This window comes from Moschus berezovskii, chromosome 12 (genome assembly GCF_049115385.1).
Source record: "Moschus berezovskii isolate FMDL1 chromosome 12, NW_MosBer_1.0, whole genome shotgun sequence".
Classification (NCBI taxonomy): domain Eukaryota; kingdom Metazoa; phylum Chordata; class Mammalia; order Artiodactyla; family Moschidae; genus Moschus; species Moschus berezovskii.
Genome location: NC_142471.1, coordinates 13884615 through 13911209, shown reverse-complemented (window position 1 = coordinate 13911209; position 26595 = coordinate 13884615). Strand labels below are relative to the sequence as shown.

Genomic DNA, 26595 nt, shown 5'->3' with positions numbered 1-26595 from the left:
GAGGTAAACGGGGGCTCTGGGGCCATGTGAGCAGCAACTCAGGGAAGGTCTGAAATTCTCTCTGGAGAGCCCTGGAGTGCTGCGTTCCAGCACCAGTTTGGAGTCAGAGTGACCTGGGAAATTCCATAGGGAATTCCAGCTCTAACCCAGGTGGGCAGAGGGACACAGGATGTTTAGGGAGACATGCAGAGGCAGGTGGAGTTCTAGTCAGATTGGTCGGGAGGGTCCAAGACAGCCCACGGGTGGGAATGGAGTGGTTGATTGGGGGAGGACTGGGGTGATCCATAGGTAGATCAACCTTTCCTTCTGGGAGCAGCCCCCCTGCTCTGCAGAATACCATCTGAATTTCCCTTCTGGGACTTTCTCCAGAATCAAGGGAGGACCTTTTGGTCCTGGCTGACAAGAACCCTGTTTTCCCCATTCTTAGCTTTTAGCTCCATGATCCTGGGCTCTCAAAAGCTGGGCTTAGCAATCCATGGCCAGAAGCATTAGTTCACAGGTATTCCCTGGACTCAGTGGACTGTGGAGCCACCTCCCCTGATAGGTGGAGCCCCGTTCATTGAACTTCAGTCACACAGTCTTTCGCCACCCACCAAGTCCAAGTCCTTGGGCAGGACAAAGCACAGAGTCCTCAGTTCAGACACTCCCACTGGACGCCTCAAACCCATCTGCAAAGAAAGGAGGCTACACAGTCTCACACAGTTTTCTTTCTGGAAACCACCCAGTTGCAAAGCTTCAGAACTAGGAGGGCTTTTGGACACCCCAGAGTCCAACATGCTCTTTCCAGAACTCACATCCAAGGGGAAGAAGATCGAGAGCAAGATCACCAGCTGTTCAGGGCTGAAATGGAAGCCAAGCACATTATGGCCTACCCCCTCCTGGCCCCAACAGTGTGTGGGCCTATGAACAGCGAGAGCCATGCTGGGCCACCCCCTCCAGGTGTTCCCAGGAGCCAGAACACGCTGCATGGTCGAGGACCAGCCCTAAGCCCCATCCTCCAGAAGGCTCCCTTGGACGTGTAGCAGAATAGAGTGAGCACTGGATTCAGAGCCACAGGCCATGAGTTCAAGTCCTGACTGCCATTTATTGCCTGTGTGACCCTGAGGAATTGACTTAACCTCTCTGAGCATCTGTAAATTTGGACTGGAGCTGCATCAACCTTATTTGATGGGTTTCAGATGATAAGAAGACTGCACTACCCTTTCCCACCTCCCCTGGATTTCCTATAGACAGACTAATGGCTTTGCTGGGTGTATGGAGTTGATGGGAGAGAAGTCATACATTTAATCAGTTCTGAAATGTACACTTGTACACCTCAACATTTCAGAAATCATGTCTCTCCATCAACAGTTTTAAATTTCTGTTGGTTCGGTGGCAGCCCTGGGGTTAATACTGCTTCCTACACACGTTGCTCCTGGTAGCTTACTGGATGACTTCACCCCCTCAGTGTTTCTGTTAATAAACTATTGAAGGACCATTGGAGGAAGGAACCAGAGTCTTGAATGGTGTCTGAAGTGCTCTGCTGATGCCTTCTGGGAAGATCAAGACAGAGCCAACACCAAACCTTGTAGAGTGGGGACCACTGGTGTATCTTGAGAAAGCTAATGGGGTGTTGTGTTTGGAAATGCCACATCATTCCTGCTACTGCTGGCATGGAGGAGACCCTCGTGTGGAAAAACCTGGATGTTGACGTCACAGAGTTAGAAAGTGACCATCAGCACCTCTCTGTCTCCACACACATACACGCTCATCCCCTAGCTTTGACCAGGTGTTTCCCGTGATGGGGCAGAGACTCGAGTTCGTTCCTCTTTCTTCTGCCCCAGGAAGCCTTTGTGACTGGGAAGGCAGCCCAGGAAGCCACATTAAGCATAACCAAGACCTGGCAGGTGCTTTCACATATATGCCCATTGTTTGCCTCCAATCAAAACAAATCTGTTATGTTTACATTTGATTATATTCATTGCACAAATAGTACAAAACATGTTCTGTTATTTAGAAAAATGAAGCTTAGAGATGCATCAGTAATCTTCCTTCATGGCCAGCTGCTCCCTGCCACCAAGCCCAAGGCCTTCCCCAAAGATGACATCGTAACTGTCTGGGGTATGTATCCTTCCTCACCGTTTTTTGCTTGATTTGCTTTTGCATAATTTGGGTTTCATGGTGAGCTAAGACAAATTGGAAACGAACAGAGATCATTCTGTCATTTTTGAGACTGCACCCAAGTACTGCATTTCAGACTCTCTTGTTGACTATGAGGGCGACTCTATTTCTTCTAAGGGATTCCTGCCCACAGTAGTAGATATAATGGTCATCTGAGTTAAATTCGCCCATTCCAGTCCATTTTAGTTCGCTAGTTCCTAAAATGTCAGCGTTCACTCTTGCCACCTCCCATTTGACCACTTCCAATTTGCCTTGATTCATGGACCTAACATTCCAGGTTCCTATGCAATATTGTTCTTTACAGCATCAGACTTTACTTCCATCACCAGTCACATCCACAACTGAGTGTTGTTTTTGCTTTGGCTCAGTCTCTTCATTCTTTCTAGAGTTATTTCCCCACTGATCTCCAGTAGCATACTGGGCACCTATCGACCTGGGGAGCTCATCAGTGTCCTATCTTTTTGCCTTTTCATACTGTTCATGGGGTTCTCAAGGCAAGAATACTGAAGTGGTTTGCCATTCCCTTCTCCAGTGGACCATGTTTTGTCAGAACTCTTCACCGTGACACATCTGTCCTGAGTGGCCATTGGAAAAGACCCTGATGCTGGGAAGGATTGAAGGCAGGAGGAGAAGGAGATGAGAGAGGATGAGATGGTTGGATAGCATCACCAACTTGATGGACGTGAGTTTGAATCAGCTCTGGGAGTTGGTGATGGACAGGGAAGCCTGGTGTGCTGCAGTCCATGTGGTCGCAAAGAGTCAGATATGACTGAGTGACTGAACTGAACTAACACAAATAGTTAACATAAATAGTATTCCGGGTAGTCAGGCTTTTGCAGTATGCTGTCTCTTTAACAAGAAATCTTGGGGAACCTCCCATATTAAGTGCATATAGGAAGATCGCATTTATAAACAATATTGATAAAATTTATTTACCCTTTTTCGTGTTGATAGAATTTGGTTATTTGTTTTATATATTTGTGTTGCTACTATTGTTGTTGTTTTTGTTGAGTCACAAAGTCATGTCCAACTCTTTGCAACCCCGTGAACTGTAACGTGCCAGGCTTCCTTATCCTTTACCATTTCCTGGAATTTGCTCAAACTCATGTCCATTGAGTCAGTGATGACATCCAACCATATCATCCTCTGTCACCCCCTCTCCTCTTGCCCTCAGCCATTCCTAGCATTAGGGTCTTTTTCAATGAGTTGGCTCTTCGCATCAGGTGGCCAAAGCATTGGAGCTTCAGCTTCAGTCCTTCCAATGAATATTCAGGACTGATTTCCTTTAGGATTGACTGATTTGATCTCCTTGTTGTCCAAGGGACTCTCAAGAGTCTTCTCCAACACCACAGTTTGAAAGCATCAATTCTTGGCGTTCAGCCTTCTTTGTGGTCCAACTCTCACATCTGTATATGACTACTGGAAAAACCATAACTTTAACTATATTGACGTTTGTTGGCAAAATGATGTCTCTGATTTTTTAAATACACTGTCTAGGTTTGTCATAGCTTTTCTTCCAAGGAGCAGGCATCTTTTAATTTTGTGGCTGCAGTCACCATCTGCGGTGATTTTGGAGCCCAAGAAAAACTTGTTTCCACTTTTCCCCCATCTAGCTGCCATGGAGTTATGGGACCAGATGCCATGATCTTCATTTTTTGAATGTTGAGTTTTAAGCAGCTTTTTTCACTCTCCTCTTTCATACTTACCAAGAGGCTCTTTAGTTCCTCTTTGATTTCTGCCTTTAGAGTCATATCGTCTGCATATCTGAGGTTGTTGATATTTCTGCTGGCAGTCTTGATTCCTGCTTGTGCTTCATCCAACCCAGCGTTTCTCAGGATGTACTCTGCATATAAGTTAAATAAGCAGGGTGACAATATACAGCCTTGACGTACTCTTTTCCCAATTTGGAACCAGTTGCTACTCTCAGTTGGAGTTCAATTCAGTCACTCAAGTCATGTCCAACTCTTTGCGACCCCATGAACCACAGCATGCCAGGCTTCCCTGTCCATCACCAACTCCCGGAGCTTGCTCAAACTCATGCCCATCAAGTCAGTGATGACATCCAATCATCTCATCCTCTGTTGTCCCCTTCTCCTCCAGCCTTCAATCTTTCCCAGCATCAGGGTCTTTTCTAATGAGTCAGTTCTTCGCATCAGGTGGCCAAAGCATTGGAGTTTCAGCTTTAACATCAGTTCTTCCAATGAATATTCAGGATTTATTTCATTTAGGATTGATCTCCTTGGTGTCCAAGGGACTCTCAAGAGTCTTCTCCAACAGTTTGAAAGCATCAATTCTTGGTGCTCATCTTTCTTTATGGTCCAACTCTCACATCCATACATGACTACTGGAAAAACCATAACTTTGACTATATGGACCTTTTTCGGCAAAGTAATGTCTCTGCTTTTTACCATGCTGTCTAGGTTTGTCATAGCTTTTCTTCCAAGGAGCAAGCGTTTTTTAGTTTCGTGGCTGCAGTCACCATCTGGAGTGATTTTGGAGCCCCCCAAAATAAAGTCTGTCACAGTTTCCATCATTTTCCCATCTATTTGCCATGAAGTGATGGGACGGGATGCCATGATCTTCGTTTATTTAATGTTGATTTTGAAGCCAGCTTTTTCACTCTCCTCTTTCAATTTTATCAAGAGGCTCTTTAGTTCTTTGCTTTCTGCCATAAGGGTGTTGTCATCTGCATATCTGAGGTTATTGATGAAATAACCAGTATGAAAAGGCAAAAAGATATGACACTGAAAGATGGACTCCCCAGGTCAGTAGGTGGCTAATATGCTGCTAGAGAAGAGTGGAAAAATAACTCCAGAAGGAATGAAAAGATGGAACCAAAGCGAAAACAACATCCAATTGTAGGTGTGACTGGTGATGGAAGTAAAGTCTGATGCTGCAAAGAACAATATTGCATAGGAACCTGGAATGTTAGGTCCATGAATCAAGGTAAATTGGAAGTGCTCCAGCAAGAGATGGCAAGAGTGAACATCGACATTTTAAGAATAAGTGAACTAAAATGGACTGGACTGGGTGAATTTAATTCAGATGACCATTTTATCTACTACTGTAGGCAAGAATCTCTTAGAAGAAATAGAGTAGCCATCATAGTCAACAGAAGAGTCTGAAATGCAGTACTTGCGTGCAGTCTCAAAAATGACAGAATGTTCTCTGTTTCCAAGGCAAACCATTCAATATCACAGTAATCCAAGTCTATGCCCCAACCATTATTGCTGAAGAAGCTGAAGATGAATGGTTCTATGAAGACCTACAAGACCTTCTAGAACTAACACCAAAAAAAGATGTCCTTTTCATCATAGGGTTCTGGAATGCAAAAGTAGGAAGTCAAGAGATACCTGGAGTAATAGGCAAATTTGGGCTTGGAGTACAAAATGAAGCAGGGCAAAGGCTAACAGAGTTTTGCCAAGAGAATGCACTGGTCAGCAAACACTCTCTTCCAGCAACACAAGAGATGACTCTACACATGGCATCACCAGATGGTCAACACCGAAATCAGACTGATTATATTCTTTGCAGCCAACAATGGAGAAGCTCTATACAGTCAGCAAAAACAAGACTGGGAGCTTACTGTGTCTGAGATCATGGACCTCTTATTGTCAAATTCCGACTTAAATTGAAGAAAGTAGGGAAAACCAGTAGACCATTCAGGTATGACCTAAATCAAATCCCTTGTGATTATACAGTGGAAATGAGAAATAGATTCAAGAGACTAGATTTGATAGAGTGCCTGAAGAACTATGGATGAAGTTTCCTGACATTTTACAGAAGTCAGCGATCAAGACCAAATCCAAGAAAAAGAAATGCAAAAAGGCAAGATGCTTATCTGAGAAGGCCTTACAAATAGCTGTGAAAAGAAGCGAAGTGAAAGGCAAAGGAGAAAAGGAAAGATATACTCATCTGAATGCAGAGTTCCAAATAATAGCAAGGAGAGATAAGAAAGCCTTCCTAAATGATCAATGCAAAGAAATAGAGGAAAACAATAGAATGGGAAATACTAGAGATCTCTTCAAGAAAATCAGAGATACTGAGGGAACATTTCATGCCAAAATGGGCACAATAAAGGACAGAGCGGTATGGACCTAAGAGAAGCAGAAGAGATTAAGAAGAGGTGGCAAGAATACACAGAAGAACTGTACAGAAAAGATCTTCATGACCCAGATAACCACAATGGTGTGATCACTCACCTAGAGCCAGACATCCTGGAGTGCGAAGGCAAGTGGGCCTTAGAAAGCATCACTACCAACATAGCTAGTGGAGGTGATGGAATTCCAGCTGCGCTATTTCAAATCCTAAAAGATGATGCTGTGAAAGTGCTGCACTCAATATGTCAGGAAATTTGGAAAGCTCAGCAATGGCCACAGGACTGGAAAAGGTCAGTTTTCATTCCAATCCTAAAGAAAGGCAATGCCAAAAATGTTGCTACTGTAAACAAGGCTAAATAAGCATCCTTGTTTAGCCAGGTTATGTATATGTGTAGGAACTGAAATTGTTTTACACTTTTAGTAGATATGGCCAAATTGTCCTGAAAAATGCTGTACCTATTTACACTCTTGGAGCTTCCCTGGTGGCTCAAACAGTAAAGAGTCTGCCTGCAATGCAGTCTTATCAATTCTAAATATTATTCATTTTTTTCAAACAGATTACTGAAAAATGTATCTCATATCGAGTTTTATAAAGTAGTATTAGTTTAAATTTATCTTATAGATTCTGTTCTTTGTGTCTTAAGAATGACTTTCCTACCTCAATATATATTCTTTCATATTTTCTTCACATATATTTTAAAATAATTTCTTCAAATGATTTTTATAATTTTCTTGGAATAAACCATCTGTTTGTTTTGACTATCTACCTTTATTATATTAGAAATATACAGCTGGTCAACCCAGGACCATTTTAAAAATAATGTATATGTTTTACATTCTTTCAGTTTATATGGTAAATTCCTAAACGGATAGGCCAGTTTCAGGAAATTTTGTTCTTTCAGAGTGAATATCTGATATTCTATATGTTTATTCTTACACATTGCTTCAATTGCAATAGTTCATTATATATTTTTATATATCACAGATAATTCACATTTCATTGCTTTCCTTTTCCAAAACAGTCTTGACTAGTCTTGCACATTTTCTCCTTTGACTAAAAGAATGTGTTCGTCAATTTCATGGGGGAAAACCTGTGATATTGTAATTACTGTTGAATTTAAATTCCATACTCATTTGGGGGGAAATGGACATTTGTGTCATATTTAATCTCTCCATCAAAGAACACAGTGTATATCTTTTTTTTTAATTAAAATTTTTTTTCACAGTGTCTCTATTCATGTACATTTTAATCAGAAAATTATACACTTTTTCATTTTCTTATATAGGTACTGCATGAGATTTTTTTCTGTGGTTGTTGGTTCATCCCTTGCTGTGCTGTAAGAGTGTTGCTATTATGAATGGCATTTTCCTTTATATGTTATGATTCATTGCTGGTAGATAGGAGGGCTTGATATAGACAGGCAGTTCTCTCCACCTAATGAAATTGATCCAAATCATTCTTACAGGTTGTTAGATCAGTTTCCTAGGTAGGAAATCACATAGTCTGAAACAAATGACCCTGCATTTTAGAACAAACTTTGTACTCTGTTGTCCATTTCCTCCCTTGCAGTTATTAGTTTGAGTTTTATCCCTCATTTTGACAATTCACATTTTTCTGTGAATTCCTCCATGATGTCTATGATCTCAAACCTTTTACCGTACATGTTGGCCTGTTGTTGTTTAGTGGCTAGGCTGTGTCTGACTCTCTTGTGACCCCATGGACTGTAGTCCTCCAGGCTCCTCTGCTCATGGAATTTTCCAGGTGAGAGTACTGAAGTGGGTTGCTATTTCTTCCCAGGGAACCTTCCAGGGGTTAGACCTCGTCTCCAGCGCTGAAGGCAGGTTCTTTACTGCTGAGCCGCCAGGCAGGCCCACACATCAGCCTACTGTGATTTAGCCTCCTCAATCTTGCTTCATTTTCCCTCCCCTCGTCTGTGTTTTCTCCTCGTGGGTCTGACCAAGTTGCAGGGCCCACGTTGTGAACACGCATGTGCTCCGCTCAGCATTTATGCAAACTCAGCGCTGCTAATTCCGAGAGAACGTTTTGGGTTTTATGGATTAACGGTGCAAGTTTTTTCCTATTGTATGTTTGATTTCTGTTTTATTACGTTCATCTTGTTTATCAATCACTCTTCAACTTTCTTGGGTTTGTTTTAATGTTGGTGTTCCTGTTTTTGAACCAAGATAGTAGTTCACTTATTTTTAATTTTTCCTTTCTTTAAGTAATGCATTTAAGGTTCTAAATTTTCATGGGCTACTGCTTTGAAAACTTTTCACAAGTTTAAAAAGTGGAGTACTCTGTCATCTATTTCTCAGTTGTCATCAATTTCTGTTATTATGTTGGTAATTTCTGTCGTGGTGTTCTTTTAAATACAAGAGTTATTATTAAGTGTATTTTGTAATTTGTTGTTGTGTGGTTTAGTTGCTAAGTCGTGTCCAGCTCTTTTGCAGCCTCATGGACTGTAGCCTCCCAGGCTCCTCTGTCCATGGGATTTCCCAGGCAAGAATACTGGAGTGGATTGCCACTTCCTTCTCCAGGGGATCTTCCTGACCCAGGGATTGAATCCGCACCTCCTGCTTGCCAGGCAGATTCTTTACCATTGAGTCACTTAGGAAGCTGTTATGTAATTTGGGGGATCACTAATTTCTTTTTTTTTTTTAATTTTTATTGGAGGCTAATTATTTTACAATATTATATTGGTTGGTTTTGCCATACATTGACATGAATCCGCCCCGGGTGTACATGAGTTCCCCCTCCCAAACCCCCCTCCCACCTCCCTCCTCCCCTTATCCTCCCTCTGGGTCATCCCCGCATACCAGCCCTGAGCATCCTGTAACATGCTAATTTCTAACTTAATTACTTTGAGGTTACACTTTTTATTTTTTTTTTTTTGGTTTATAAAATGTAATTTTATTTTATGTTACTCTGCTGTTACATAGGGCATAACATTTTCACAAGGCTTTTTTGGGACTACAGTCACTGATTAGCAACATACAATAGTGGTCCAACTCTCTAAATAACAATCACTAGACAAACTGGACACCCTCTCACATGTGCACAAATCTGCATGGAAAAGTACTAATGTTTTAGACTGGACTGTGTGCTTTTTTCCCCCTTTCTAGTGTATTAAGAAATGACATGCACTTTAATTTGCCAAAAGCAATGGTTGTATTCTGGCAGCAACATGCTACTTCTATTACATAGTAAAGTGAATACCAGAACTACAAAGGCAGGAGGTGTAAGTGAGTTTTTATTGGGAAGGGAAGTTGTCAACTTAAACAGCAGCAAATGAAGAGTGAATAAGGAAACTCCCTGTTGTCACAGATAACACAAGACCTCCATCACATATGATATAGGAGGCATTTTAACCTGTGATCCCCCAGTCCCAAAATGTCCAATGTTTTTCCATTCAATCTAATACTTCTGGATTCCTACTAAAAAGGAATACATTAAGAGGATGGAAAAGTTGCTTACTGAAAGGAAATCTCTGAGGAAGAGTAAGGGAGGGAATGTAGAAATTAAGAAGTTATGTAGAACACTCTTTAAATTGTAATTAGCTACATTTTCATATCTTCACAGTAATACAAAACACAGTCACTTGCAGAACTGGTTCAGATTACTTAAATACCAGATACATTTTTAGTCTTCTACATAAGTGTTTGGAAGTTACTTATGTTTGTATGAAATGAAGCTATTAATACTTTTCTACAGCAGTAACTGCACACCAGGAAGGCTAAGACAAACACAAATCAAGGAATGGAGTTTTCCCAAAGCTGCAGTGTGAAAAGACTATAAACAGTTGATTCCATACACATGAATGGGTTTCTTTGCTATAGGAAATCCAAATGGAATAAGGAATGGAGATGAGTAAAAAGGTTTCAAGGGGAAGAAAGATGACACCCTGTATGCACTTAGTTTTCTGCCCCTTCTGCCGCATCACATTCTTCTCCTGCACTGTCTGATGTCCATAATGTGAGGTTGTCTCTCAGCAGCTGCATGATGAGGGTGCTGTCTTTGTACGAGTCTTCATTCAGTGTGTCGAGTTCTGCAATAGCCTCATCAAAAGCCGTTTTAGCCAGTGTGCAGGCCAGTTCCGGGTTATTGAGGATCTCATAGTAGAACACAGAAAAGTTAAGAGCCAGCCCCAGCCGGATGGGGTGTGTGGGTTGCATCTCTTTCTTGCTTATATCGAAAGCCTCTCGGTAAGCTCCTTGGGAATTATCTATCGTTTGCTTCCGATCATCACCACAAGCAACTTCAGCAAGGTACCGGAAGTAATCTCCCTTCATTTTCAGATAGAAGACCTTACTCTCCGGATTAGTTGCATTGGCTATTAAATACTTATCCAACAATTCCAGGACCGTGGTGCAGATGGACCTCAGCTCGGACTCCACTTTCTCCCGGTAGTCCTTGATCAGCTGCAACTTCTTGTCCGAGGTGTCGGTCTTCTGCTCGATGCTGGAGATGACCCTCCAGGCGGACCGGCGGCCCCCGACCACGTTCTTGTAGGCCACCGACAGCAGGTTGCGCTCCTCGTTGGACAGCTCGGCGCCCTGCTCCGTCACGGCCTTCATGCAGGTGGCCATGTCGTCGTAGCGCTCGGCCTGCTCGGCCAGCTTGGCCTTCTGGATCAGCTCCGTCTTCTCCATGGGGGCCGGGGGAGCGGACAAGGTCGAGCGCGGACCCGGGGGGCTGGCGGGGGGTGGGGGAGCGCGGCGAGGAGGCCTTCACGTCTCCGCGGCCGCGGCGCGAGTCCCCGAGGTTACACTTTTTAGACTTAAAGAGTTTCAGTCTGTTCAGTCATTCAGTCATGTCCGACTCTTTGTGACCCCATGGACTGCAGCATGCCAGGCTTCCCTGTCCATCACCAACTCCCAGAGCCTACTCAGACTCATGTCCATCGAGTTGGTGATGCCATCCAACAATCTCATCCTCTGTTATCCCCTTCTCCTCCTGCCTTCAATCTTTTCCAGCATCAGGGTCTTTTCCAATGAGTCAGTTCTTCATATCAGGTGGCCAAAGTATTGGAGTTTCAGCTTCAGCATCAGTCCTTCCAAAGAATATTCAGGACTGATTTCCTTTAGGATGGACTGGTTGGATCTCCTTGCAGTCCAAGGGACTCTCAAGAGTCTTCTCCAACACCACAGTTCAAAAGCATCAATTCTTCGGCGCTCAGCTTTCTTTATAGTCCAACTCTCACATCCATATGTGACCACTAGAAAAACCATAGCTTTGACTAGACCTTCGTTGGCAAAGTAATGTCTTTGCTTTTTAGCATGCTGTCTAGGTTGGTCATAGCTTTTCTTATATCTCAGGAGATTTTGTACCTTTTAAAGATTAATTCTATTGTTGATAGAAAGATTTTAATATCAAACCCAGATCTCCTGCATTACAGGCAGATTCTTTGCCATCTGAGCCATCAGGGAAGTCCAAGATTAATTCTACTGTTGATAGAAAGATCTTAATGGCATTTTTCAAATTTATTTATTGTGTACCACTTTACATGGTGATTTCTTAGTAAGATATATAAATCTGTAAATAATTATATATATATAAAACCTACTATGTGTGTGTGTGTGAGCTATCTTCTGATGTTTCCATCAGTTTTAAAAAATAGCTTTACTGACATATAATTCACATTCTATAGAGTTCACATATTTAATGAGTACAATTCAATGGCTTTTGATCCTATTACATTATTAATTTTTTTAAATTGTGGTAAAAAATATAACATAAAATTTGCCATTTAAACCATTTTAAAGTATACAATTCAGTGGCATTAATGACATTCACAAGGCTACACAACCTTCACCAGCATCTATTCCCAATGTTTCTCATCATCCCAAACAGAAACTCTGTCCATTAAACAAAAACTCATCTCCTGAGACCCTGGTAATCTTTAATCTACTTTCAATCTCTATGAATTTGCTTCGTATATTCTGGATGCCTCATATCGTGAAGTCATACAGTATTTGCACTTTTCTGTCTGTCTTTTTCACCTTATTTTCAAGTTTCATCCATGTTGTAGCATGTATCAGAACTTCATTTCTTTGTATGGATAATATTTCATGTATAGAATGCATTTTGTTTATCCATTCATTTTTTAATGAACACTTGGGTTGTTTTCACCTTTTGGCTGCTGTGAATAATGCCATGAACAGTGGGAGGCAAATATCTGTTCCAGTCTTTGCTTTTCAATTCCTTTGGGGTATATAACTAGGAGTAGAACTGTTGAGTCACAGTAATTCCATGTTAAGCTTTTTGAGGAACTGCCAAACTGTTTTCCACAGCAGCTGCATCATTTTAACATTCCCACTAGCAATCTCTGAGAGTTCCAATATCTGTGCTTTTGCTGTATAATCCAAAAAATAATTGCTAACTGCAATGCAATGAAGATTTCACTTACATTTTCTTCTAAGCATTTTATAGTTTCAGCTCTAATTTTTGAGTCTTTCATCCATTTTGAGTTAATTTTTTTAATATGGCTTTGGTCTAACTTTGTTTACGTGAATATCCAGTTTTCCTAGCATCTTTTGTTGAAAAGATTATCCTCTCCTTATTGAATGATCTTGGAACCCTTGTCAAAAATCATTTGATCATATGTGGGAAGATTTACTTCTGGGGTCTCTATTCTATTCCATTGGTTTTAATGGAATACAGGCCAGTACTGTACAGTACTGTACTTTAGGCCAATACTGTACTGTTTTGACCACTGTAGCTTTATAATATAGCACAAAATAATAAACTGTGAGGCCTCCAGCTTTGTTCTTCTTTTTCAAAATTGTTTTGGCTGTTTGGGGTCCCTTGATATTCCATATGGGCTTCCTGGGTGGTGCAGTGGTAAAGAATCTGCCTGCCAATGCAGAAGATGCAGGATACTTGGGTTCGATTCCTGGGTCAGGAAGATCCGTTGGAGTAGAAAATGGCAATTCACTCTAGTATTCTTGCCTGGAGAATTTCATGGTACAGAGGAGCTTGGTCCATAGGGTTGCAAAGAGTTGGACATGACCGAGTGACTGAGCACGCATGATATCCCATATAAATTTTAGGATTTTTTTTTCTGTAAAAAATGCCATTGGGATTTTGATAGATTGTAATCATTCTGTAGATTGTTTTGGATATTATTATTATATTAACAATATTAAGTCTTCCAATCAGTGAACATGGGTTGGCTTTTCATTTATTTATGTCTTCTTTATTTCAGCAACATTTTTCAATCTTCAGTATATAAATCTTTAAGTTCTTGGTTAAAAATTTTCCAATAAGGACCTACTGCAGAGCATAGGGAACAATACTCAATGTTTTATAAAAGTCTATTATGGAAGAAAATCTGAAAAAATAGCTGAGTCACTGTGCTGTATACCTGAAACTAATACAACATTGTAAATCAACTACACTTTGGTAAAATAAAATAATAAAGGTTATTACTAAGAATTTTACTCTTTTTGATTCTATCACAAATCAATTAAATTTTATCTTTTGATGTGTTTATTGTGAACATATAGAAATACAACTGATTTTTGTTTATTGATTTTATATCCTGTAACTTTGCTGAATCATATATTCTAACAGTTTTTGTGTGTGTGTGGTTAAGAGCTTTATTGAGTTGTAATTTATGTACAATAAAATTCACTCATTTTGTGTGTATAATTCAATGAGTTTTTAGGAAATTTACAGAGTTGTATAGCCACTGTGAGTGCTAAGCCACTTCAGTCATGTCTGACTCTTTGTGACACTATGGACTGTAGCCCACCCAAGCTCCTCTGTCCATGGGGATTCTCCAGGCAAGAATACTGGAGTGGGTTGCCATGCCCTCCTCCAGGGGATCTTCCCAACTCAGGAATCAAACCAGGTTCTCCTGCATTGCTGGCAGATTCTTTACCAGCTGAGCTGCCATTACCCCAATCCAATTCTGAATATTTCAATCACCCCAAAAAGACCCTTTATGTCCATCTGTAGTAAATTCCTATTTCTACTCCCAGCCCTAGGCAATCACTAATCTATTCTGTCCATAGATTTGCTTTTCTTGGTATTTTATACAAGTTGAATCATAGAATGTGTAGTCTTTTGCTTCTGATTTCTTTCACTTGGTTTTCAAGTTTCATCTTTGTTGTAGCTTGTATCAGTACTTTCTTCCTTTTTATTGCCAAATAATATTCCTTTGTATGGATACACCAGTTCACCGGTTGGTGGACTTTTTGGCAACTATGAATAATGCTGCTACATACATTTGTGTACACATCTTTATGTGGAGATAGGTTTTCATTTACCTTGGGTAGATACCTAAGAGTAGAATCACTTGGATCATACAGTAAATTTATGTTTCCCTTTTAAAGAAAGTGCTGGAGTGTTTTTCCAAGGTAAAGGTAGATGCATTTTCCAAATGCATCATTTAAGTTTCATCAACAAAGTATGCTTTCCAGTTTCCTGCATTCTCACCAAAAGCTGGTGTGGATAGTCTTTTTATTACAGTTATGCTCAGTCATGTCCAAATCTTTGCGACCCCATGGACTGCAGCATGCTAGGCTTCCCTGTCCTTCACCATCTCCCAGAGTTGCTCAAACTCATGTCCATTGAGATGGTGATGCCAGCCACCCATCTTGTCCTCTGTCATCCCCTTCTCCTCCTGCCTTCAATCTTTCCCAGCATCAGGGTCTTTTCCAATGAGTCAGTTCTTCGCATGAGGTCACCAAAGTATTGGAGTTTCAGCTTCAGCATCAGTCCTTCCAATGAATATTTGGGGTTGATTTTCTTTAGGATGGACTGGTTGGATCTCCTTGCAGTCCAAGGGACTCTCAAGAGTCTTCTCCATCACCACAGTTCAAAAGCATCAATTCTTTTGTGCTCAGCCTTCTTTATGGTCCAACTCTCACATCCATACATGACTACTGGAAAAACCGTATCTTTGACTAGACGGACCTTTGTTGGCTAAGTAATGTCTCTGCTCTTAAATAATGCTGACCTCCTTTAGAAGATCTTATGCACAGTTATGCTAATGATTGGCAAATGATATGTCACTGTGGTTTCGATTTGCATATCCCTAAATGACGAATGATGTTGAACATATTTTCATTTGTTTATTAATGATCCCTACATATTCTTTGGTGAATATCTCTTCAAATCCTTTACTTATTAAAAATTAGGTTTAAATTTGTTTTTGCTGATTTTTAAGAGATCTTTATATTCTGAATACAATTTTTTAAAGCAGAAATATGATTTAGAAATATTTTCTCCCAGTTTCTGGCTTGATTTTTAATTTTCTTAATCATGTCTTTTGAAATATAAAAGTCTTTAATGTTAACAAAGTCTTATTTACCTGTTTATCTTTGATTGCTTGTGTTTTAGGTGTCATATCTAAGAAACCATTGCTTAATCCAAAGTCATGATTTATACCTGTTTGCTTCTAAGAGCTATGTATATTTAGCTCTTACATTGACGTTTCACATTTATTTTCAGTTAATTTTGATATATTGTATGAGGTGGGGTCTGTCTCCATTCTCTTGCATGTAAATGTTCAGTTGTCCCAATACCATTTGTTGAAAAGATGATTCTTTCCTCCATTGAATTGTCTTGGCAACATTTTCAAAATCCATTACTCATAAATTTGAGGGTTTATTTTTGGATTCTCAATTCTATTTCTTTGATATCTCTGTGTATATCCTTATGCTAATAACACAGTCTTGTTATTGTAACTTGGTGGTAAATTTTGAAACCCCTAAAACTGGAAACCTCTAATCCAGTATGGCTGTGTCCTTATCATAAGAAGGGGAAATTTGGACATAGACATGCACACAAAGGGGCTTTCCAGGGGGCAATAGTGATAAAGAACCTGGCTGCCAGTGCAGGAGATGTAAGAGACGAGGGTTTGACCCTGGGTCAGGAAGATCCCCTGGAGGAAATGGCAACCCACTCCAGTGTTCTTGCCTGGAGAATCCCATGGACAGAGAAGCCTAGCAGGCTACAGTCCATAGGGTCACAAACAGTGGAACATAACTGAAGCTTCTTAGCACACTAGCTAGGAGAGGCCCGGAAGAGACCCTGCCCTCACAACCCTCAGAAGAACCCAAACAAGCCAACACCTTTATCTTGGACTTCTGGCCTCCAGAACCATGAGACGAAAAAAAAAATCCCGTTTAAGAAACAGACCCGGCCTTAGGGAATGAACTTATGGTGCAGGGGGAGTGGATAGGGAGTCTGGTATTAATGTGTGCACACTGCTATGTTTAAGATGGACAACCAACACAGACCTGCTGTGTACACAGTGCACTCTGCTCAGGGCTGCGTGGAAGCCTGGACGGGAGGGGAGTTTGGGGGAGAGGGGATACTGTGTCCACCTCAGACTATCACAACATTGTCAGTCGGCTGTACTCCAACATAAAGCAGAATGTTTTTTTAAAAAAAGAAAATTAGTGATAAAGGGAGGAGGGAGGTGGGAGGGGGGTTCAGGAGGGGGAACTTATGTAAACCCGGGGTGAATTCATGTCAATATATGGCAAAACCAACCAATATAATATTGTAAAATAATTTGCCTCCAATAAAAAATAAATTAATTACTTAAAAAAAAAAGAAAAAAACATCTCGGTTTAAGCCACCTATTTTGTGGCATGTTGTTATGGCAGCTCTAGCAAACTCACACAGAATTGTTTTCTTAACTTTATTTTTAGATTGTTCACTGCTGATATATAAAGATAAAACTGAGTGTACCCTGATCTTGTATACCCTGCAATCTTGCTGTACTCATTTACTAGCTCTGATAGTTGTATGTATGTGTTTTTAAAATTTATTTATTCTTTGGCTATGCTGGCTCTTTGTTGATGTGTGTGGACTAGTGTGGTGCGTGGGCTTCTCATTGTGTGGCACCTCCTGTTGTGGAACATGGGCTCTAGGTGCGTGGGCTTCAGTAGTTGAAGTGTGTGGGCTCAGTAGTTGCGATGCAAAGGCTCAGCTGCCCCATGGCATATGGCACCTTCTCGGATCAGGGACTGAACCTCTGTTCCCTGCATCAACAGGCAGACTCTTAACTGCTGGACCACCAGGGAAGTCCCGTATGTGTGTTTGTGTGTGTGTGTGAGTGTGTATTCTTTAAATTTTTCTACATACTAGAGTATATTATCTGCAAATAGAGATGGTTTTACTTCTTCCTTTCCAATCTGGATTCCTTCAAGATTTGTAGTTGACTATTTTTCTGGCTTCCTATTCAGTCACATCTCCCTGTGGATATTAATTATACTTATGCTAAAGTCTTTTCTGTTTGCTCAGTTGACTCTAGGTCCTTGAATATCGATTTCCCCTGGATGCGTTGGTTTCCTCTTTTGTGGGATTTGTTTTCCTTTGGTGCGTGTTAAATCACAGGAACATGTGACTGTCACTCATCCTTGTCTTTGCCACTTCCTGTTTACTCTGTAGGAATGTTCTATTTCTTCCTACAGCCTCCTGCCCAAGGAACATGAGGGACAGGGGCAAGCCTTGTGGTCAGTCATGACCCCCAGTGATGGAGGTTTCTAGACTGGGGACTGCTTGGCCTCCCAGGAGTTGCCCCAGGCTTTGTCCTCTGAAGCCCAAGTGCCCACGCCTACTGCTCCCGGAGCAAGTGAAGGACAGAGCACCTCAGCCTCCACTTACTGCCCCCAGTGTCAAAAGTCTTCACCCCTCGGGGGCTCAGGTCCCCTCTGCCCTGTGTCTCTTCCCTCAGAGCCTCCAACACAACCCACCTTTCACAGAGGTCCTTTCTTGATGTGCTTTTTAATTTTTTAATATTCTGGCCTGGAGAATTCCATGGACTGGATAGTCCAAGGGGTCGCAAAGAGTCGGACACGACTGAGCGACTTTCATTTCATTTCATTTTTTATTCCATAAAGTTGTGGCTCTATGTGCTATGTTGCTTCAGTCGTGTCCAACTCTGTGCGACACTATGGACTGTAGCCCGCCAGGATCCTCAAACCTTGGGATTCTCCAGGCAAGAATACTGGAGTGGATTGCCATGCCCTCCTCCGGGGGATCTTCCCCACCCAGGGATTGAATCTGCATCTCCTGCATTGCAGGCAGATTCTTCCCTGAGCCACCAGGGAACTCAAAGTTGTAGTCACAAAGGACTAAAAGACTGACCTAATAGGTTCTGTCCTCTCATCTGTAAGATGGGTATACTATTCCTTTCTCAAAATGTCAACATGGAAAGGAACACAGGGGAAATTTCAGACAGCACCTGTGCACTGAAGAGCATTCAGATGTCCAAGACTGTCCTCACTGCAAGCAAGTTTGGGAAGTGCCTGCACCACGCTGGCTTGTCTGTAGCCCCCAGTCCTTGGCCAGTGGGTTGCCAGAGTCTCTGGGAACTCATGGGAGCAGGAAAGGTTGCATTTTATCCTGGCTCCACCCCCTTGAGATTTCCAGAGGCTTTAACATGCTTGCTACCTTCCTGGCAGTGCCCACGTGACAGATGCCCAAACCATGATGGTGGCCAGTTGACTGATGCTCACCTGCAGCTTGGCAAGACTCAAGGAAGCATGCCCTGTTCACACACATGCCCCCACACCTGGCTTACGTGTGTGTGCACGCACGTGTGCACACACTGCCCCTTCAGGAGGCAGTTTTATTCTCTGTCCCCATCCTTATGTTTCTTCATTTCCTGTCCCTTTCCCACTTTCTCAAATCTTCCCTTCCTCCATCTCTCTGGCTCCCTTTCTGTTCTATCTGCCTCAGTTTTGGTTCTCTGTGTGTGTTTTTAAAAATATTTATTTGTTTGTCTGTGCTGGATTTTAGTCGTGCTGCGCGGGATCTTTGATTTTTGTTGTAGCACATGAGATCTAGCTCCCCAACCAGGGATTGGACCTGGGTCCCACGCACTGGGAGTGTAGAGACTTAGTCACGGGACCACCAGGGAGGGCCCTGTCCTGTTTTGTTCTTATCAGCCATCAGCTGTGCTGCAGGCAGAGCAGGGGTGGTCAGTTCAACAGCAGTCACGATGGCCCCTGAGCAAGGGGGCAAGGCTGAAGCTGCCCCTCGGCCCTGACCGGGGAGGGCTGCTGTGGTCTGTGAGAATCAGGACCAGAAACCCACTGCAGTGCACTCGTGGAGCACAGACCCTGCTGCCCCGGGATGAGGCTCAGAGCGCTCCCAGAACACCTCACCCCTCTTCCCTCATTTCCTGCGCAGGGGTTCATGGGCCACCCCTGCAGGGACAGGGGTGATTCCAGTCCTGGGGTCCCCAGAGGAGACCTGGAAGAATGGCCAGGGGGCTGGCTGTGAGCCATTCAAGCTGCATGATGGGTGGGGTGGGCCTCTTGCTCTGGGATCTGTGCTCTGCCTAGCTCCTGCCGTTGGCTTGGAGCAAGACCCCAGCCCCTTGACTCAGTCTCCCCTGTCAGACGGCTGCCTGTTTGCACTGTGAGTCGTGCGCGTCAAGAGACCTGAGTGGCCATCTTACCAAGCCAAGCAAACACCAGTTCTCCCCTGCATCTGCCACTTCCCTGCCTGTTTTCTTCATTCACTCATTCGTCCTGCCATGCGCTGGACGTGGCCCTGTGCTTTGGGGCTGCAGCAACGCGCTCCAGCCCTGGCCTTTTGAAAACTGTTTCCTCTTTTATGCATCCCACCTTCCTTGCTTCTCTGGGAGCCTTTAACTTATGCCCTCCCCACAACCTGGACCCCACTGTCTGCTTCCTTGAAATTGACATTTAAAAGCAGATAAATCAGAAGAATGGAGGAAATTTTTTAACCAGTTATGATCTACTTAGATCAGAGATAAATACTGTTAACAGAAGCACACATGTAGGAACTTTTTATCTACCTCAGAGCTTTTTTATCCAAATGAGAAATGAGTCGTTTAATAAGCTGTGAGGAGGGGCAGAAGTTGGATTTGACAAACACGTCAACCTTCAAAAAGACAAGAGTACTCAACTCTCTCGGCCTCAATTAGCAGGACACCCCCTTACCCCCCCAACCCCACATGTGGTTCTGTTTTCTAGTCGAGAAAAGACTGAGGAAGGGGGAGAGGAAAGAGGAATGGATGCGTCCACAGACCACCAGTGTCCTGATGGGTGCGGGTAGCAGCCTGGGTGGTGAGGGAGGCGTGGGTGAGGACCCGGGGCTCCACGTCCTTTCTCTTCAGGGACCAGCCTTCCCCTCTCCTGTGGGCTTGGGGAGTGGGCAGCACATCATGTGGGAAGCAGGGCAGCAACTGCACTTTCTGAGAAATGCTGTCGGCCTCAGGCATTTATCACTCGCAAAATGTTTTCATTATTCAAAACTCAGTCTCAGAGAGCGTACCCTGATGGCTGAGTTAAGCGGGCTTTGAGGGGTGTGTGTGTGCGTGTACTGTCAAGCTCTGTTGATCACCTCCTCCTTTATCTAAAGAAGGAGCTTCAACCGACTCGCTTGACTGAAGTGGAAACGGTTGCTTGTGGGGTATGAGGGATTGCCCAAGTCTGAACAGCCAGTGAGTGGCAGAACTGGGACAGGAGTCAGCTGTGACCACTCCCAAGCCCTCTGGGACCACAGCTGTCTGCCTCTAGCGCAGTTGTACCTGGTGGCTTTCCTCACCTCTCAGTCTGGGACACAACCCCCTCCCTCCAGATCCCCATGCTCTGTGGGTTTCAAGCAATCTCCTTACTGAGATGCACCTTGGGCTTCCAAGGAAGAAAATCATGTGACCCAGGAGGCCACCATCCTAGTCTTCAGCAGCGTAAGGGTAAAGGAAAGGGAAGTGACCAGGAAGTGGTCATGGGGAAAGTTCCACCTCCCACCCCCGGGACAGCAGATGCACCATGATGCAGCAGCTGCTCAGCCTTCATGACCCCTGGCTGGGGATCTGCTGCTTGTGACTCAGTGTCCAGAAGGGAAAGGTTCAGTTCACAGGCCTGCAGCGTGCAGCTTAGCAGGAGGTCATGTCTATTGAGCATGTACCCTGGGCTAGACACATTTTAGTGGAATTTCTTCCTGGGCAGTGCATGAGAGAGACGTGAAAAGACACATCATGGAGGCTGGGAAGTTAACCCTGTATGGCTATTTGTGCATTAAGGCTGGTCTTCCTGTTGGAGTCTTAATTTCAGGAGCAGAGACATTGTAAGCCCAGCACTGAGCAATGCCATTTGTTTGCTGAGCCTCAAATCTAAATGGCCCCTGATTACCTAGAGAAGCGCTTGGCTGTAGTGTGTCCTTTACTCCAGGGTCCTCACCCCAGGAATCCTGTGCCCTTGGAGTCATGCAGTATGGAACAGGGACATTGATGGGAGGCAGATCTGAGTGACAGTCTGGGCTACAGTGCCTGACTGTAATTTACCCTCTCTTAGTCTCCCTTTCTTGTCTGCAGAATGGGAGCAGCAGCCAGACCGCCCCCCAGCAACAGGGTTGCTGTGGAGAGGACACAGGTAGAGATCAGTGTTTGTGGGGCATAGGAAGCGGTCAGTAGAAGGTAGCTGCTCAGAAGGCCAAGAAGGAACCACGTTGCACCACTCAGTGATCTGAGAATGGGACTCTGCCCCAACCCAGAAGTAGTGTTGGAACCCTGGGCTGGAACCTGGGGCAGCCTCATCCCATTATGACTCTCCCTCTTCTCCCTCTTGCAGTGGTTCCTACTGCTCTCAGGATTTCTACACTTAAAGGTATATCTATAAAGCCACTTCCTTTCCCATGTCAAGGGTCCTTGGAAAGCTCAGCATCCCAGGTGAATAGCACGAGCTCACAAACTAGACAGAAAGTGTGTTCTGAGCCAGGAGGCCTGTCTGTGTTGGTAAGGTAGAGCTTGCCATTTGGGGAGGCATATCACATATCTCCCTTCAGTGAAATTGTCTAGACTCCAGTCTTCTCATGACATTCATTTGTGCCAAGTGTTTGCCTCCTAGCCCCTAAGTCAGTGTCCGTACTTTAGAAGGTGCCACTAGATAACTCAGTTTGTGATGACAAGAAGGGGGGTGTCAGCTGCTTGTGGCATTTGCAGGACACCTGGGCACACCCCTACCCTCAGTCTCAGCCTTCCTGGTATCCGTGAGGAGGCTCTTGTTTCCAAACTTGACATCCGATAATTCTAATAAGCACTGGTCCAGGAGCTGTCCTTGGTCCTGACCAACATCAGACCTCCTTATGCCAAGCTGCCAAGGACCCCCTAAGATAGAGGGTGAGCTTTAAAATTTTTGTGTAGAGCTGCATTTGGTTTCAGAATTGCAAGCTTCTGAGTGTTCATGCTACCTGAAGCCTGATGCCTCCTGACTTCTCAGACTCAAGAGGTGCTGAGACCCCGTTTGGCCATGGGAGAAGCACAGCACGCACAGTCTGCTGGTTGTAGAGCAGGGAACAACAGACAGATCACAGTGTCTAGAGCAGAAGCATCTGCAGTGAACACACTCACCCATCAGAGGCAGAAGCTCTCCCCCATCCAGGGCAGAGAGGTATCAGTCTTGGCTTTTGTTTTAAATATGTGTTTGTTTGATATTTTCCTTTCCATGTAGTTTAAAAAAAATCCCCATTCTTTTGTGAAATGAGAGAAATTTGACATCTTTAAGGAGACAGATTGAACCCAAGCCTTAGGTACTGATGGAACCGAACTCACCAGCACCGTCTGGGGCAGGGTCCTCTGTCTCTGCCACAGGACTTCCTGGCTCAGGATGAGGACTGAACCTCACTCAGAAGCCCCATGCCTTTCTCACAAGGATACACCTGAATCAATCATACTTATGTAATCCATAAATGTCTGACCAGGACTCAGGCCGTGTTCCTAGCATAGATGCACACAGAGCTGCTTGGATGAAGTGGGAATACAAGGCTCTGGAGTCTCACACTCATCCTCATTCTCACTCCCCAGGGACCCACAGAGTTCACCCTGAAAACCATGACCCTAAAAAGAGCCTTGTAAACAGTGGTCTTTGGATGGGTCCATGAGAGATGAACAGAAAAGTTCAGCCTGGGGGCATTTTGAAGGACCCAGCCTCTTTAACCTTCTAGCTTCTCCTGGGCCTGATAATATGGTATATGCACATACTTTAGACTACTTTAAGGTATGAGCTCTTAGCCTGGATGAAAGAAAGAATGTCTCAGTTCAGAGAACTAGCCCATAATCATGCTCTAGAGGCAAGAAAAATGTTTAGCTTTTGTACTTGATGCAATACACTTCTGGATAAGATGGCTACATTTGCACACAATGCTAACCTCTTCAAATTTCCATCAATAGAATACAGAAATAGGAAACGCATGCATAAATGCTAGAAGGTGGAGCAATGTGGCATTGCCAAATCATAAATTCAGATGTTGGAGATATTCTTCCAAAAAAAAATGGGATACAGCCAAATAGAAACAAGGCCCACTGAACCCCTGCTAGAACAGCAGGAGCATCACCTGTGGACATCCAGGGGTTAGAGGCAAAGACAGCTCAGGATACAAATAGATTCCAGCCTCCCACTGAGAAAGGACTAGAGCCTTGGGTCATAGCAAAAGTGTTGCATGAGGTGGCACTTGATTTGTGTCCAGTAAAAAGGGTGACTGCACTAAACAAAGAATGGGAATACTGTCCCAGTTATGGTTGTCACTACAAATATGGTTAAAGCATTGTCTCTGATCGGGGTCAGAGAGCAGTGCCAGAGATCTCTGAATCTTCATCTAACCCTCAATAGCTGAGTGACCTTAGGAAAGCTACTTCATTATCTCTGAACATCAATTTCTTCTATCAGTGAGGATTATCTTAGAATCAACTCCACAGAGCTGTGAGAATTAAATATAATAAAAATTTACATAAACTTAGCACAGGGATGGTACTTGGTAGGTAAATATTACTTCCTGAACTCATTCCAGTGTTAGCTGAATAAGATGATTCATTTATATCTAATTATTTAAAATAGATAAGTTCAGCTTTACCAAAAGCTAATATGCAGACCGACTCAGGTACCTGCCTTGATCAAGTTTGTCAGGTGGATTTTGGTCATGTCTGGTAAAGGCCACATGCTTTTCAAAGGGCAGAGCAGGAACTCCCACTGCAGAAGGTGGACAGTTGCTTCCCTCATATGTTTTCCTGCTGTCATAAATTTTTACCTACTATAGTTTCCATGCGCCCAGCTACACACAAATACCTGTAGACTCTATTTTCTTAAGTAGCTGAATATTTGCTTGTACTATCCTTGGTTCAGCTCTGAGGGTAATGTTAGCCTCACCAAATGATTTACAAAGTCATCCCTCTACTTCAATCTTCTGGAAGAGTTTGCAGAAAATTGGAATACTTTCTTAAATGTTTGACAGAATCCATCAGTGAAAGCATATGGGGCTGGTGTTTTTGTTACATTATAAATTATTGATTCAATTTCTTTAATAGATGTGGGCCTATTTAGATTGTCCTATTCAGATTGTCTGTTTCTTCTCAAGTGGCTTTTGGCAGACTGTGTCTTTCAGGGAAATGGTTTGTTTCATCTAGGTTATAAAATTTGTGAGCATAGAGTTGTTCATAATCTTCCTTTGTTATCTTTTTTTAATATTCACAGGCTTTGTAGAAATGTCCCTTTTTCATTTCTGATAAGTTACTGTATTCTTTCTTAGCCTGGCAAGAGACTTATTGATTTTATTGAGATTCTTTCAAAGAACTAGCTTTTGGTTTCATGGATTTTCCTTTTTAAAGAAAAAACCTTTATATCTACAGAGCTGGTTTACAATGTTGTGCTAATTTCTGGTGTACAGCAAAGTGATTCAGAGTTAAAGTGATTCTGTTTTGTAGTCAGGTTCATTTGTGCCATATTTTAGATTCCATATATAAGTGATACAATATGATATTTGTCCTTGTCTGACTTACTTCACTTAGAATGATAATCTCCAGGTCTATCCATGTTGCTGCAAATGGCATTATTATGTTCCTTTTTTTTTTTTTTTTTTAAATAGCACCGAAGAACTGATGCTTTTGAACTGTGGTGTTGGAGAAGACTCTAGAGTGTCCTTTGGACTGCAAGAAGATCAAACCAGCCAGTCCTAGAGGAAATCAGTCCTGAATATTCATTGGAAGGCCTGATGCTGAAGCTGAAACTCCAATACTTTGGCCACCTGATGTGAAGAACTGACTCATTGGAAAAGATCCTGATGCTGGGAAAGATTGAAGGCAGGAGGAGAAGGGGACGGCAGAGGAAGAGATGGTTGGATGGCATCACTGACTCGATGGACATGAGTTTGAGTAAGCTCTGGGAGTTGGTGATGGACAGGGAAGCCTGGCATGCAGCAGTCGATGGGGTCGCAAAGAGTCAGACACAGCTGAGCTACTGAACTGATTACTTTTAATCTATGTACATCTCTATTTAAGTGGGTTTATGCAGACAACAGGCTTCCCTTGTAGCTCAGTCAGTAATGAAATCTGCCTGCAATGCAGGAGACCCCAGTTCGATTCCTGAGTCAGGAAGATCTGCTGGAGATGGGATAGGTTACCCACGCCAGTATTCTTGGGCTTCCTTTGTGGCTCAACTGGTAAAGAATCCGCCTGCAATGCAGGAGACTTGCATTCGATCCCTGGGTTGGGACGACCCCCTGGAGAAGGGAAAGGCTACCCACTCAAGTATTCTGGCCTGGAGAATTCCATGGAAGAAAAGCTATGACCAACCTACACAGCATATGAAAAGCAGAGACACTACTTTGCCAACTAAGGTCCATCTAATCACAGCTTTTGTTTTTCCAGTAGTCATGTATGGATGTGAGAGTTGGACCATAAAGAAGGCTGAGCACCAAAGAATTGATGCTTTTGAATTGTGGTGCTTGAGAAGACTCTTGACAATTTCTTGGACAGCAAAGAGATCAAACCAGTCAATCCTAAAGGAAATCAACCCTGAATATTCATTGGAAGGACTGGTGCTGAAGTTGAAGCTTCAATACTTTGGCCACCTGATGCAAAGAGCGGACTCCCTGGGAAAGACCCTGATGCTGGAAAAGATTGAGGGCAGGAGGATAGGAAGATAAGGGGATGACAGAGGATGAGATGGTTGAATGGCCTCACTGACTCAATGGACATGAGTTTCAGCAAGCTCTGAGACATGGTGAAGGACTGGGAAGCCTGACATACTGCAGTCCATCAGGTTGCAAAGAGTCGGACACGACTGAATGACTGGGCAACAAAAATTTAGATAATTGACACTTAAAGTGATTATTGATATAGTTGGATTAATATCTACAATATTTGCTATTCTTTTCTATTTGTTACCCTTATTTCTATTTCTATTTTTGTCTTTTATGCCTTTTGTAGTTTTTAAAATTTTTATTTATTTATTTTTGGCTGTGTTGGGTCTTTATTGCTGCATGTGAGCTTTCTCTAGTTGTGAGTGGGGGCGACTCTTCTTGGCAGGGCTCGGGCTTCTCATTGCTGTGGCTTCTCTTGCAGAGCACGGC

The 26595-nt window shown here is 43.1% G+C and overlaps 1 long non-coding RNA gene and 1 pseudogene across 2 annotated transcripts in view; one reads left to right on the top strand and one right to left on the bottom strand.

Moving 5' to 3' along the window:
- Positions 1 to 26393, top strand: part of LOC129555832 (uncharacterized) — a 92704-nt gene extending 66311 nt beyond the window's left edge. For both annotated transcript variants that reach the window (XR_016038728.1, XR_016038727.1), the window contains one exon: positions 25111 to 26393. This is a non-coding gene — a long non-coding RNA (uncharacterized LOC129555832). The remainder of the gene's footprint in view (positions 1 to 25110) is intronic.
- Positions 9492 to 11029, bottom strand: LOC129555231 (14-3-3 protein theta pseudogene; annotated as a pseudogene).
- Positions 26394 to 26595: the final 202 nt, after the last annotated feature.